The sequence below is a fragment of the Nerophis lumbriciformis genome, linkage group LG14 (assembly GCF_033978685.3).
Source record: "Nerophis lumbriciformis linkage group LG14, RoL_Nlum_v2.1, whole genome shotgun sequence".
Lineage (NCBI taxonomy): Eukaryota > Metazoa > Chordata > Actinopteri > Syngnathiformes > Syngnathidae > Nerophis > Nerophis lumbriciformis.
Genome location: NC_084561.2, coordinates 41,143,360 through 41,157,752, shown reverse-complemented (window position 1 = coordinate 41,157,752; position 14,393 = coordinate 41,143,360). Strand labels below are relative to the sequence as shown.

Sequence of the window (14,393 nt, the reverse complement as noted above, 5' to 3'; positions counted from 1 at the left end):
ACACTACATGAACATATTCTTAGTAACAAAGACTTAGTTTAGAGTGATTTGGACACTAGGGGAACATATTCCAAGTAACAAAGACTTAGTTTAGAGTGATAAGGACACTAGGGGAACATATTCTTAGTAACAAAGACTAAATTTAGAGTTATTTGGACACTAGGGGAACAAAATTTAAGTAACAAAGACTTAGTTTAGAGTTATTTGGACACTAGGGGAACATATTCTAAGTAACAAAGACTTAGTTTAGAGTTATTTGGACACTAGGGGAACATATTCTAAGTAACAGAGACTTTTTTAGAGTTATTTGGACACTAGGGGAACATATTCTTAGTAACAAAGACTTAGTTTACAGTTATAAGGACACTAGGGGAACATATTCTAAATAACAAAAACTTAATTTAGAGTTATTTGGATACTAGGGGAACATATTCTAAGTAATAAAGACTTAGTTTAGAGTTATTTGGACACTAGGGGAACACATTCTAAGTAACAAAGACTTAGTTTAGAGTTATAAGGACACTAAGAGAACATATTCTAAGTAACAAAGACTTAGTTTAGAGTTATTTGGACACTAGGGGAATATATTCTAAGTAACAGAGACTTTTTTAGAGTTATTTGGACACTAGGGGAACATATTATAAGTAACAAAGACTTAGTTTACAGTTATAAGGACACTAGGGGAACATATTCTAAATAACAAAAACTTAATTTAGAGTTATTTGGACACTAGGGGAACATATTCTAAGTAATAAAGACTTAGTTTAGAGTTATTTGGACACTAGGGGAACACATTCTAAGTAACAAAGACTTAGTTTAGAGTTATAAGGACACTAGGGGAACATATTCTAAGTAACAAATACTTAATTTAGAGTTATTTGGACACTAGGGTAACAAATTCTAAGTAACAAAGACTTAGTTTAGAGTTATTTGGACACTAGGGGAAGTCATGTCGTGACATTGATGGTTTACGAGCAGAGGAGCATGTTCGGCAGCGCACAATCACAGAGTACTTACAAGCAGACATAGTGTACAGACAGAAAGGGAGAACTGATGTATATTGGTGTAAAAACTATACATTAAGGTAAAGTTATGTCAGCAGACTAATTAGGAGTCTTTGTTTGTTTACTTACTACCAAAAGACAAGTTGTCTTGTATGTTCACTATTTTATTTAAGGACTTAACTGCAATAATAAACATATGTTTAATGTATCCTAAGATTTTTTGTTAAAATAAAGCCAATAATGCAATTTTTTTGTGGTCACCTTTATTTAGAAAAGTATCGAAAAGTACTAATAGCAAAATATTAGTATTGTTATAACACTAATTGCATATAATAATTGTGCTGAAGGTAGAAAATACACATTTCCTTTGGCCTGGTAAGTTAAAGTGTTGGTGTTATTGCACAACTAGTTAGCAATAATCAGAGGTGGGTAGAGTAGCCAGAAATTGTACTCAAGTAAGAGTACTGTTACTTTAGAGATTTATTACTCAAGTAAAAGTAAGGAGTAGTCACCCAAATATTTACTTGAGTAAAAGTAAAAAGTATGTTGTGAAAAAACTAGTCAAGTACTGAGTAACTGATGAGTAACATATACACACATATATATATATATATATATATATATATATATATATATATATATATATATATATATATACACACACACATATATATATATATACAGTATATCATTTATATTTATTTATTTTGCCGTTTTTGTTTACATGTTAAAGGTGTTTTAATGAATATACATGCATGTTTAACACATATAGATTCCTTTCTTTCATGAAGACAAGAATATAAGTTGGTGTATTACCTGATTCTGATGACTTGCATTGATTGGAATCAGACAGTGGTGCTAATAACGTCCACGTTTTCAAATAGAGGATAAAAAAAGTTCCTCCTTTCTGTCTAATACCACATGAAAGTGGCTGGTTTTTGGCTTCTTATTTGTCCAGCTTCCATATTCCTTTTTATACACTTTACAAGAAATACATTGGCGGCAAACTCCGTAGCTTGCCAGCTTGTTTGCGCTGGCTTTCGGAGACTCTTATTTTGAAAGTGCAGGCGCGATGGAGCGGCACTTTTATTCTGAAGACAGGAACTGTGCAGTCGGTCTTTAGGCTTTTGACGGGATGTACGGTTGAAATAAAAAAGGGTCTTTTTTTTCTTCACACTTTTGATTGATTGATGAATTGGAACTTTTATTAGTAGATTGCACAGTACAGTACATATTCCGTACGATTGACCACTAAATGGTAACACCCGAATACGTTTTTCAACTTGTTTAAGTCAGGTCATGTGACCGCCTGGCTCTGTTTGATTGGTCCAACGTCACCAGTGACTGCATCTGATTGGTGGAACGGAGTGAACGTCACCAGTGACTGTATTTGTTGAAACGCAGGCACTATGAAGGTCTGTCTGACAGACCAAAACAAACAAAGCGTGCATTAACAGATCGATAAAAATTAGTAACGAGTAGCGAGCTGAATGTAGACAAAAGTAGCGGAGTAAAAGTAGCGTTTCTTCTCTATAAATATACTCAAGTAAAAGTAAAAGTATGTTGCATTAAAACTACTCTTAGAAGTACAATTTATCCCAAAAGTTACTCAAGTAGATGTAACGGAGTAAATGTAGCGCGTTACTACCCACCTCTGGCAATAATAGATGTATTTATGCATGGACAAATTGGACCAAAAAAAGATAACATTAGTGTATCTTTGTATGAAACGTTGCACACATTATGAATACATAACTTGTAGAATGGAAATAGAAATCTACGGAAATATATTGGCACTAATGGCAAGTATTTCGAGCTTGATTATATATCCGTGCTTTTGTCCTTGAATGTGTTGTGTCACCTATAACCCATCAGATACTAAAGCCGAACAAAAGCAGCAAAAATGAGTGGAAAAACAAAAGTCTATGGAGAGATTTTATTTTTTTTTGCACCATACTAATTCAACGTTATGGTGAGTGTTTTCATGCATCCATTTTCCATGCACTTATTTACTATATTTATATGGAAAGGCCTGTCCGTGAGAAAAAATGCCTATATTAAACCGGCAGTGCAAAAAAAGGTAAAGATGTAGAGAATTAAATAGTATATGATTGCTCTCCTGATTTATTATCAATTGAAACCAACAATAACAGTCTACAATTATAGTTTTCATTTAGGTGCATGCTGATAAAAAAAAAAAGCTCTTTTGAAAGCGATCCAGAAGCAAGCCTGAATAACCACACAACATGGCGGGTTATCATGTGTAACATCTGTTTTTTTTTTTTTTTCCATCCCCAGGCGAAAAAGGCAGAGGCGCGCTTACCACCTGTTGCAGTCCAAATAGCCTCCGGCGCCAAAGACACGCTCAGCACGCGAGCACCGGAAGTGGCGGTCAGACCCGGATGGGGTGCTGGAAGGAGACAAAAACCAACCTTTTACCTCCCTTTACTTCTCATAAAATGTTTTATGCGCATTTAGGAAGATAAACAACATGTTCGCCGAATGATAAAGTTATGGACATTAGTTTAGCCTATCGATATAGTGACTTTACTAAGGGGGGAATAAATCAAACCTATAAGTGGTGCATTCAGGCACTCTTAGAGTATTGGAAGACACAATGTTATCGTTTGCTATAAGGGTCTATAAAGGTTGTTTTCCAACCCGAAAATATTTTATGCACATTTAGGAAGATAAACAACATGTTCGCCGAATGATAAAGTTATGGACATTAGTTTAGCCTATCGATAAAATTACTTTACTAAGGGGGGAATAAAACAAACCTAAACAGTGGTGCATTCAGGCACCCTCGGAGCATTAGGAGACAAAACGTTATCGTTTGTCATAAGGGTCTATAAAGGTTGTTTTACATTTTTTCCAACCCAAAAATATTTTATGCGCATTTAGGAAGATAAACAACATGTTCGTCGAATGATAAAGTTATGGGCATTAGTTTAGCCTATCGATATAGTGACTTTACTAAGGAGGAAGTAATAAACTGTGGTGCATTCATGCACCCTCGGAGCATTAGGAGACAAAATGTTACTTTTTGTTATAAAGGTCTATAAAGGTTGTTTTACATTTTTTTAAACCCGGAAATATTTTATGCGCATTTAGGAAGATAAACAACATGTTTGCCGAATGATAAAGTTATGGGCATTAGTTTAGCCTATCGATATAGTGACTTTACTAAGGGGGGAATAAATCAAGACTAAACAGCGGTGCATTCAGGCACTCTTAGAGTATTGGAAGACAAAACGTTATCGTTTGCTATAAGGGTCTATAAAGGTTGTTTTCCAACGCGAAAATATTTTATGCACATTTAGGAAAATAAACAACATGTTCCCCGAATAATAACGTTATGGACATTAGTTTAGCCTATCGATAAAATGACTTTACTAAGGGGGGAATAAAACAAACCTATAAGTGGTGCATTCAGGCACTCTTAGAGTATTGGAAGACACAATGTTATCGTTTACTATAGGGGTCTATAAAGGTTGTTTTCCAACCCGAAAATATTTTATGCACATTTAGGAAGATAAACAACATGTTCGCCGAATAATAAAGTTATGGACATTAGTTTAGCCTATCGATAAAATGACTTTACTAAGGGGGGAATAAAACAAACCTAAACAGTGGTGCATTCAGGCACCCTCGGAGCATTAGGAGACAACATGTTATCGTTTGTCATAAGGGTCCATAAAGGTTGTTTTACATTTTTTCCAACCCTAAAACATTTTCAATCAAACCTAAACAGTGGTGCATTCAGGCACTCTTAGAGTATCGGAAGACAAAACGTTATCGTTTGCTATAAGGGTCTATAAAGGTTGTTTTCCAACCCGAAAATATTTAAGGCACATTTAGGAAGATAAACAACATGTTCGCCGAATAATAACGTTATGGACATTAGTTTAGCCTATCGATAAAATGACTTTACTAAGGGGGGAATAAAACAAACCTAAACAGTGGTGCATTCAGGCACCCTCAGGAGCATTGGAAGACAAAATATTATCGTTTGTTATAAGGGTCTATAAATGTTGTTTTACATTTTTTCCAACCCAAAAATATTTTATGCGCAGTTAGGAAGATAAACAACATGTTCGCCGAATGATAAAGTTATGGACATTAGTGTAGATTATCGATAAAGTGACTTTACTAAGGGGGGAATAAATCAAAATTAAACAGTGGTGCATTCAGGCACCTTTGGAGCATTAAGAGACAAAACATTACTTTTTGTTATAAGGGTCTATAAAGGTTGTTTTCCAACCCGGAAACATTTTATGCACATTTAGGAAGATAAACAACATGTTCGCCGAATAATAAAGTTATGGACATTAGTTTAGCCTATCGATAAAATGACTTTACTAAGGGGGGAATAAAACAAACCTAAACAGTGGTGCATTCAGGCACCCTCGGAGCATTAGGAGACAAAATGTTACTTTTTGTTACAAGGGTCTATAAAGGTTGTTTTACATTTTTTCCAACCCGAAAACATTTTATGCGCATTTAGGAAAATAAACATCATGTTCGTCGAATGTTAAAGTTATGGACATTAGTGTAGCCTATCGATATACTGACTTTAATAAGGGGGGGAATAAATCAAACCTATAAGTGGTGCATTCAGGCACTCTTAGAGTATTGGAAGACAAAACGTTATCGTTTGCTATAAGGGTCTATAAAGGTTGTTTTCCAACCCGAAAATATTTTAGGCACATTTAGGAAGATAAACAACATGTTCGCCGAATAATAACGTTATGGACATTAGTTTAGCCTATCGATAAAATGACTTTACTAAGGGGGGAATAAAACAAACCAAAACAGTGGTGCATTCAGGCACCCTCGGAGCATTAGGAGACAAAATGTTACTTTTCGTTACAAGGGTCTATAAAGGTTGTTTTACATTTTTTTCCAACCCTAAAACATTTTCAATCAAACCTAAACAGTGGTGCATTCAGGCACTCTTAGAGTATCGGAAGACAAAACGTTATCGTTTGCTATAAGGGTCTATAAAGGTTGTTTTCCAACCCGAAAATATTTTAGGCACATTTAGGAAGATAAACAACATGTTCGCCGAATAATAAAGTTATGGACATTAGTTTAGCCTATCGATAAAATGACTTTAATAAGGGGGGATAAAACAAACCTAAACAGTGGTGCATTCAGGCACCCTCAGAACATTAGGAGACAAAATGTTACTTTTTGTTACAAGGGTCTATAAAGGTTGTTTTACATTTTTTTAAACCCGAAAACATTTTATGCGCATTTAGGAAGATAAACAACATGTTCACGGAATGATAAAGTTATGGACATTAGTGTAGACTATCAATAAAGTGACTTTACTAAGGGGGAATAAATCAAACCTAAACAGCGGTGCATTCAGGCACTCTTAGAGTATTGGAAGACAAAACGTTATCGTTTGCTATAAGGGTCTATAAAGGTTGTTTTCCAACCCGAAAATATTTTATGCGCATTTAGGAAGATAAACAACATGTTCGCCGAATAATAAAGTTATGGACATTAGTTTAGCCTATCGATAAAATGACTTTACTAAGGGGGGAATAAAAGAAACCTAAACAGTGGTGCATTCAGGCACCCTCGGAGCATTAGGAGACAAAATGTTACTTTTTGTTACAAGGGTCTATAAAGGTTGTTTTACATTTTTTTAAACCCGAAAACATTTTATGCGCATTTAGGAAGATAAACATCATGTTCACCGAATGATAAAGTTGTGGACATTAGTGTAGATTATCGATAAAGTGACTTTACTAAGGGGGGAATAAATCAAAACTAAACAGTGGTGCATTCAGGCACTCTTAGAGTATTGGAAGACAAAACGTTATCGTTTGCTATAAGGGTCTATAAAGGTTGTTTTCCAACCCGAAATCATTTTATGCACATTTAGGAAGATAAACATCATGTTCGTCGAATGATAAAGTTATGGACATTAGTTTAGCCTATCGATAAAATGACTTTACTAAGGGGGGAATAAAACAAACCTAAACAGTGGTGCATTCAGACACCCTCCGGAGCATTGGAAGACAAAATATTATCGTTTATTATAAGGGTCTATAAAGGTTGTTTTACATTTTTTCCAACCCGAAAACATTTTTAATACGTATTTAGGAAGATAAACAACATGTTCGTCGAATGATAAAGTTATGGACATTAGTTTAGCCTATCAATATAGTGACTTTAATAAGGGGGGAATAAATCAAACCTAAACAGTGGTGCATTCAGGCACTCTTAGAGTATTGAAAGACAAAATGTTATCGTTTGCTATAAGGGTCTATAAAGGTTGTTTTCCAACCCGAAAATATTTTATGCACATTTAGGAAGATAAACAACAAGTTCGCCGAATAATAAAGTTATGGACATTAGTTTAGCCTATCGATAAAATTACTTTACTAAGGGGGGAATAAAACAAACCTAAACAGTGGTGCATTCATGCACCCTCGGAGCATTAGGAGACAAAACGTTATCGTTTGTCATAAGGGTCTATAAAAGTTGTTTTACATTTTTTCCAACCCAAAAATATTTTATGCACATTTAGGAAGATAAACATCATGTTCGTCGAATGATAAAGTTATGGGCATTAGTTTAGCCTATCGATATAGTGACTTTACTAAGGAGGAAGTAATAAACAGTGGTGCATTCATGCACCCTCGGAGCATTAGGAGACAACATGTTATCGTTTGTCATAAGGGTCTATAAAAGTTGTTTTACATTTTTTCCAACCCAAAAATATTTTATGCGCATTTAGGAAGATAAACAACATGTTCGCCGAATGATAAAGTTATGGACATTAGTGTAGACTATCGATAAAGTGACTTTACTAAGGGGGGAATAAATCAAAACTAAACAGTGGTGCATTCAGGCACCTTTGGAGCATTAAGAGACAAAACATTACTTTTTGCTATAAGGGTCTATAAAGGTTGTTTTCCAACCCGAAAATATTTTAGGCACATTTAGGAAGATAAACAACATGTTCGCCGAATAATAACGTTATGGACATTAGTTTAGCCTATCGATAAAATGACTTTACTAAGGGGGGAATAAAACAAACCTAAACAGTGGTGCATTCAGGCACCCTCAGAGCATTAGGAGACAAAATGTTACTTTTTGTTACAAGGGTCTATAAAGGTTGTTTTACATTTTTTTAAACCCGAAAACATTTTATGCGCATTTAGGAAAATAAACATCATATTCGTCGAATGATAAAGTTATGGACATTAGTTTAGCCTATCGATAAAATGACTTTACTAAGGGGGGAATAAAACAAACCTAAACAGTGGTGCATTCAGGCACCCTCGGAGCATTAGGAGACAAAATGTTACTTTTTGTTACAAGGGTCTATAAAGGTTGTTTTACATTTTTTTAAACCCGAAAACATTTTATGCGCATTTAGGAAGATAAACATCATATTCGTCGAATGATAAAGTTATGGGCATTAGTTTAGCCTGTCGATATAGTGACTTTACTAAGGGGGGAATAAATCAAGACTAAACAGCGGTGCATTCAGGCACTCTTAGAGTATCGGAAGACAAAACGTTATCGTTTGCTATAAGGGTCTATAAAGGTTGTTTTCCAACCCGAAAATATTTTATGCGCATTTAGGAAGATAAACAACATGTTCGCCGAATTATAAAGTTATGGACATTAGTTTAGCCTATCGATGTAGTGACTTTACTAAGGGGGGAATAAAACAAACCTAAACAGTGGTGCATTCAGGCACCCTCGGAGCATTAGGAGACAACATGTTATCGTTTGTCATAAGGGTCTATAAAGGTTGTTTTACATTTTTTTCCAACCCTAAAACATTTTCAATCAAACCTAAACAGTGGTGCATTCAGGCACTCTTAGAGTATTGGAAGACAAAACGTTATCGTTTGCTATAAGGGTCTATAAAGGTTGTTTTCCAAGCCGAAAATATTTTATGCGCATTTAGGAAGATAAACAACATGTTCGCCGAATGATAAAGTTATGGACATTAGTTTAGCCTATCGATAAAATGACTTTACTAAGGGGGGAATAAAACAAACCTAAACAGTGGTGCATTCAGGCACCCTCCGGAGCATTGGAAGACAAAATATTATCGTTTGTTATAAGGGTCTATAAATGTTGTTTTACATTTTTTCCAACCCAAAAATATTTTATGCGCATTTAGGAAGATAAACAACATGTTCGTCGAATGATAAAGTTATGGGCATTAGTTTAGCCTATCGATATAGTGACTTTACTAAGGAAGAAGTAATAAACAGTGGTGCATTCATGCACCCTCGGAGCATTAGTAGACAAATGTTATCGTTTGTTATAAAGGTCTATAAAGGTTGTTTTACATGTTTTCCAACCCGGAAATATTTTATGCGCATTTAGGAAGATAAACAACATGTTTGCCGAATGATAAAGTTATGGACATTAGTTTAGCCTATCGATATAGTGACTTTACTAAGGGGGGAAAAAAACAAACCTAAACAGTGGTGCATTCAGGCACCCTCAGGAGCATTGGAAGACAAAATATTATTGTTTGTTATAAGGGTCTATAAATGTTGTTTTACATTTTTTCCAACCCGAAAAAATTTTCAATACGTATTTAGGAAGATAAACAACATGTTCGCCAAATGATAAAGTTATGGACATTAGTTTAGCCTATCGATAAAATGACTTTACTAAGGGGGGAATAAAACAAACCTATAAGTGGTGCATTCAGGCACTCTTAGAGTATCGGAAGACAAAACGTTATCGTTTGCTATAAGGGTCTATAAAGGTTGTTTTCCAACCCGAAAATATTTTATGCGCATTTAGGAAGATAAACAACATGTTCGCCGAATGATAAAGTTATGGACATTAGTTTAGCCTATCGATAAAATGACTTTACTAAGGGGGGAATAAAACAAACCTAAACAGTGGTGCATTCAGGCACCCTCGGAGCATTAGGAGACAACATGTTATCGTTTGTCATAAGGGTCTATAAAGGTTGTTTTACATTTTTTCCAACCCTAAACCATTTTCAATCAAACCTAAACAGTGGTGCATTCAGGCACTCTTAGAGTATTGGAAGACAAAACGTTATCGTTTGCTATAAGGGTCTATAAAGGTTGTTTTCCAACCCGAAATAATTTTATGCACATTTAGGAAGATAAACATCATGTTCGTCGAATGATAAAGTTATGGACATTAGTTTAGCCTATCGATAAAATGACTTTACTAAGGGGGGAATAAAACAAACCTAAACAGTGGTGCATTCAGGCACCCTCGGAGCATTAGGAGACAACATGTTATCGTTTGTCATAAGGGTCTATAAAGGTTGTTTTACATTTTTTTAAACCCGAAAACATTTTATGCGCATTTAGGAAAATAAACATCATGTTCGCCGAATGATAAAGTTATGGACATTAGTGTAGACTATCGATAAAGTGACTTTACTAAAGGGGGAATAAATCAAAACTAAAAAGTGGTGCATTCAGGCACCTTTGGAGCATTAAGAGACAAAACATTACTTTTTGTTATAAGTGTCTATAAAGATTGTTTTCATGTTTTCCAACCCGGAAACATTTTATGCGCATTTAGGAAGATAAACAACACATGTTCGCCGAATAATAAAGTTATGGACATTAGTTTAGCCTATCGATAAAATGACTTTACTAAGGGGGGGAATAAAACAAACCTAAATAGTGGTGCATTCAGGCACCCTCAGAGAATTAGGAGACAACCTGTTACTTTTTGTTACAAGGGTCTATAAATGTTGTTTTACATTTTTTCCAACCCGAAAACATTTTCAATACGTATTTAGGAAGATAAACAACATGTTCGCCGAATGATAAAGTTATGGACATTAGTTTAGCCTATCGATATAGTGACTTTAATAAGGTGGGAATAAATCAAACCTAAACAGTGGTGCATTCAGGCACTCTTAGAGTATTGGAAGACAAAACGTTATCGTTTGCTATAAGGGTCTATAAAGTTTGTTTTCCAACCCGAAAATATTTTATGCACATTTAGGAAGATAAACAACATGTTCGCCGAATAATAAAGTTATGGACATTAGTTTAGCCTATCGATAAAATGACTTTACTAAGGGGGGAATAAAAGAAACCTAAACAGTGGTGCATTCAGGCACCCTCAGGAGCATTGGAAGACAAAATATTATCGTTTGTTATAAGGGTCTATAAAAGTTGTTTTACATTTTTTCCAACCCAAAAATATTTTATGCACATTTAGGAAGATAAACAACATGTTCGCCGAATGATAAAGTTATGGACATTAGGGTAGACTATCGATAAAGTGACTTTACTAAGGGGGGTAATAAATCAAAACTAAACAGTGGTGCATTCAGGCACTCTTACAGTATTGGAAGACAAAACGTTATCGTTTTCTATAAGGGTCTATAAAGGTTGTTTTCCAAGCCGAAAATATTTGATGCGCATTTAGGAAGATAAACAACATGTTCGCCGAATGATAAAGTTATGGACATTAGTTTAGTCTATCGATAAAATGACTTTACTAAGGGGGGAATAAAACAAACCTAAACAGTGGTGCATTCAGGCACCCTCCGGAGCATTGGAAGACAAAATATTATCGTTTGTTATAAGGGTCTATAAAGGTTGTTTTACATGTTTTCCAACCCGAAAATATTTTTAATACGTATTTAGGAAGATAAACAACATGTTCGCCGAATGATAAAGTTATGGATATTAGTGTAATGTAGACTATCGATATAGTGACTTTAATAAGGTGGGAATAAAACAAACCTAAACAGTGGTGCATTCAGGCACCCTCGGAGCATGACAAGACAAAATATTATCGTTTGTTACAAGGGTCTATAAAGGTTGTTTTACATGTTTTCCAACCCGAAAACATTTTTAATACGTATTTAGGAAGATAAACAACATGTTCGCCGAATGATAAAGTTACGGACATTAGTTTAGCCTATCGGAAGAAGTACGGAGTAAGTAAATCAAACCTAAACAGTGGTGCATTCAGGCACCCTCGGAGCATTGGAAGACAAAACGTTATCGTTTGTTATAAGGGTCTATAAAGGTTGTTTTACATGTTTTCCAACCCGAAAATATTTTATGCACATTTAGAAAGATAACCAACATGTTCGCCGAATGATGAAGTTATGGACATTAGTTAAGCCTATCGATATAGTGACTTTACTAAGGAGGAAGTAAATCAATCCCAAACAGTGGTGCATTCAGGCACCCTCGGAGCATTAGGAGACAAAACGTTACTTTTTGTTATAAGGGTCTATAAAGGTTGTTTTACAACTCAAAAATATTTTATTTGCATTTAGGAAGATAAACAACATGTTCACTGAATGATAACGTTATGGACATTAGTTTAGCCTATCGATATAGTGACTTTAATAAGGAAAAAGTAAATCAAACCTATACAGTGGTGCATTCAGGCCCCCTCGGAGCATTAAGAGACAAAACATTATCGTTTGTTACAAGGGTCTATAAAGGTATTTTTTTTTTAATTTTCAAACCTGAAAATGTTTTATGCGCATTTAGGAAGATAAACAACATGTTCGCCGTAAGATAAAGTTATGGAAATTAGTTTACTATCGATACAGTGACTTTACTAAGGAAGAAGTAAATCAAACCTAAACAGTGGTGCATTCAGGCACCCTCGGAGCATTGGAAGACAAAACGTTATCGTTTGTTATAAGGGTCTATGAAGGTTGTTTTCATGTTTTCCAACCCGAAAACATATAGATAAACAAGATGTTCGTCGAATGATAAAGTTATGGACATTAGTTTAGCCTATCGATATAGTGACTTTAATAAGGAGGAAGTAAATCAAACCTAAACAGTGGTGCATTCAGGCTCACTGGGAGCATTACAAGACAAAACGTTATTGTTTGTTATAAGTGTCTATAAAGGTTGTTTTCATATTTTCCAACCCGAAAATATTTTACGCACATTTAGGAAGATAAACAACATGTTCGCCGAATGATAAATTATGGATATTAGTGTAGACTATCGATATAGTGACTTAAATAAGGTGGGAATAAAACAAACCTAAACAGTGGTGCATTCAGGCCCACTCGGAGCATTACAAGACAAAACTTTATCGTTTGTTAAAAGGGTCTATAAAGGTTGTTTTACATGTTTTTCAACCCGAAAATATTTTATGCACTTTTAGGAAGATAAACAACATGTTCGCCAAACGATAACGTTATGGACATTAGTTTAGCCTATCGATATAGTGACTTTAATAAGGAAAATTTAATCAAACCTATACAGTGGTGCATTCAGGCCACCTCGGAGCATTAAGAGACAAAACATTATCGTTTGTTATAATGGTCTATAAAGATTGTTTTCATGTTTTCCAACCCAAAAATATTTTATGCACATTTAGGAAGATAAACAACATGTTCGCTGAACGATAAAGTTATGGACATTAGTTTAGCCTATCGATATTGTGACTTTAATAAAGAAGGGAATTAATCAAACCTAAACAGTGGTGCATTCAGGCACCCTCCGTCGCATTAGAAGACAAAACGTTGTTGTTTGTTTTCAGGGTCTATAAAGGTTATTTTATATATTTTACAACCCGAAAACGTTTTCTTGCGGATTTTGGAAGATAAACAACATGTTCGCCGAATGATAAAGTTATGGACATTAGTTTAGCATATCGATATAGTGACTTTACTATGGAAGAAGTAAATCAAACCTAAACAGTGGTGCATTCAGGCACCCTCTGAGCATTACAAGACAAAACGTTATCGTTTGTTATAAAGGTCTATAAAGATTGTTTTCATGTTTTCCAACCCAAAAATATTTTATGCACATTTAGGAAGATAAACAACATGTTCACTGAACGATAAAGTTATGGACATTAGTTTAGCCTATCGATATTGTGACTTTAATAAGGAGGAAGTAAATCAAACCTAAACAGTGGTGCATTCAAGCTCACTCGGAGCATTACAAGACAAAACGTTATCGTTTGTTATAAGTGTCTATAAAGGTTGTTTTCATGTTTTCCAACCCGAAAATATTTTGCGCATTTAGGAAGATAAACAACATGTTCGCCGAATGATAAAGTTATGGACATTAGTTTAGCCTATCGATATAGTGACTTTACTACGGAAGAAGTAAATCAAACCTAAACAGTGGTGCATTCAGGCACCCTCGGAGCATTGGAAGACAAAATGTTATTGTTTGTTATAAGGGTCTTTAAAGGTTGTTTTACATGTTTTCCAACCCGAAAATATTTTATGCACATTTAGAAAGATAACCAACATGTTCGCCGAATGATGAAGTTATGGACATTAGTTAAGCCTATCGATATAGTGACTTTACTAAGGAGGAAGTAAATCAAACCCAAACAGTGGTGCATTCAGGCCCCCTCGGAGCATTAAGAGACAAAACATTATCGTTTGTTACA

At 34.9% G+C, this 14,393-nt stretch overlaps 1 protein-coding gene across 4 annotated transcripts in view; it reads right to left on the bottom strand.

The window, feature by feature from the left end:
• Positions 1-14,393, bottom strand: part of sox2 (SRY-box transcription factor 2) — a 379,189-nt gene that overhangs the window by 187,171 nt on the left and 177,625 nt on the right. For 2 of the 4 annotated variants that reach the window (XR_012050817.1, XR_012050818.1), the window contains one exon: positions 3,328-3,414. The exons of the other annotated variants lie outside the window; for them this stretch is intronic. The gene's annotated coding sequence lies outside the window, so the exon portion shown is untranslated. The remainder of the gene's footprint in view (positions 1-3,327; positions 3,415-14,393) is intronic. 4 annotated transcript variants of the gene reach the window in all.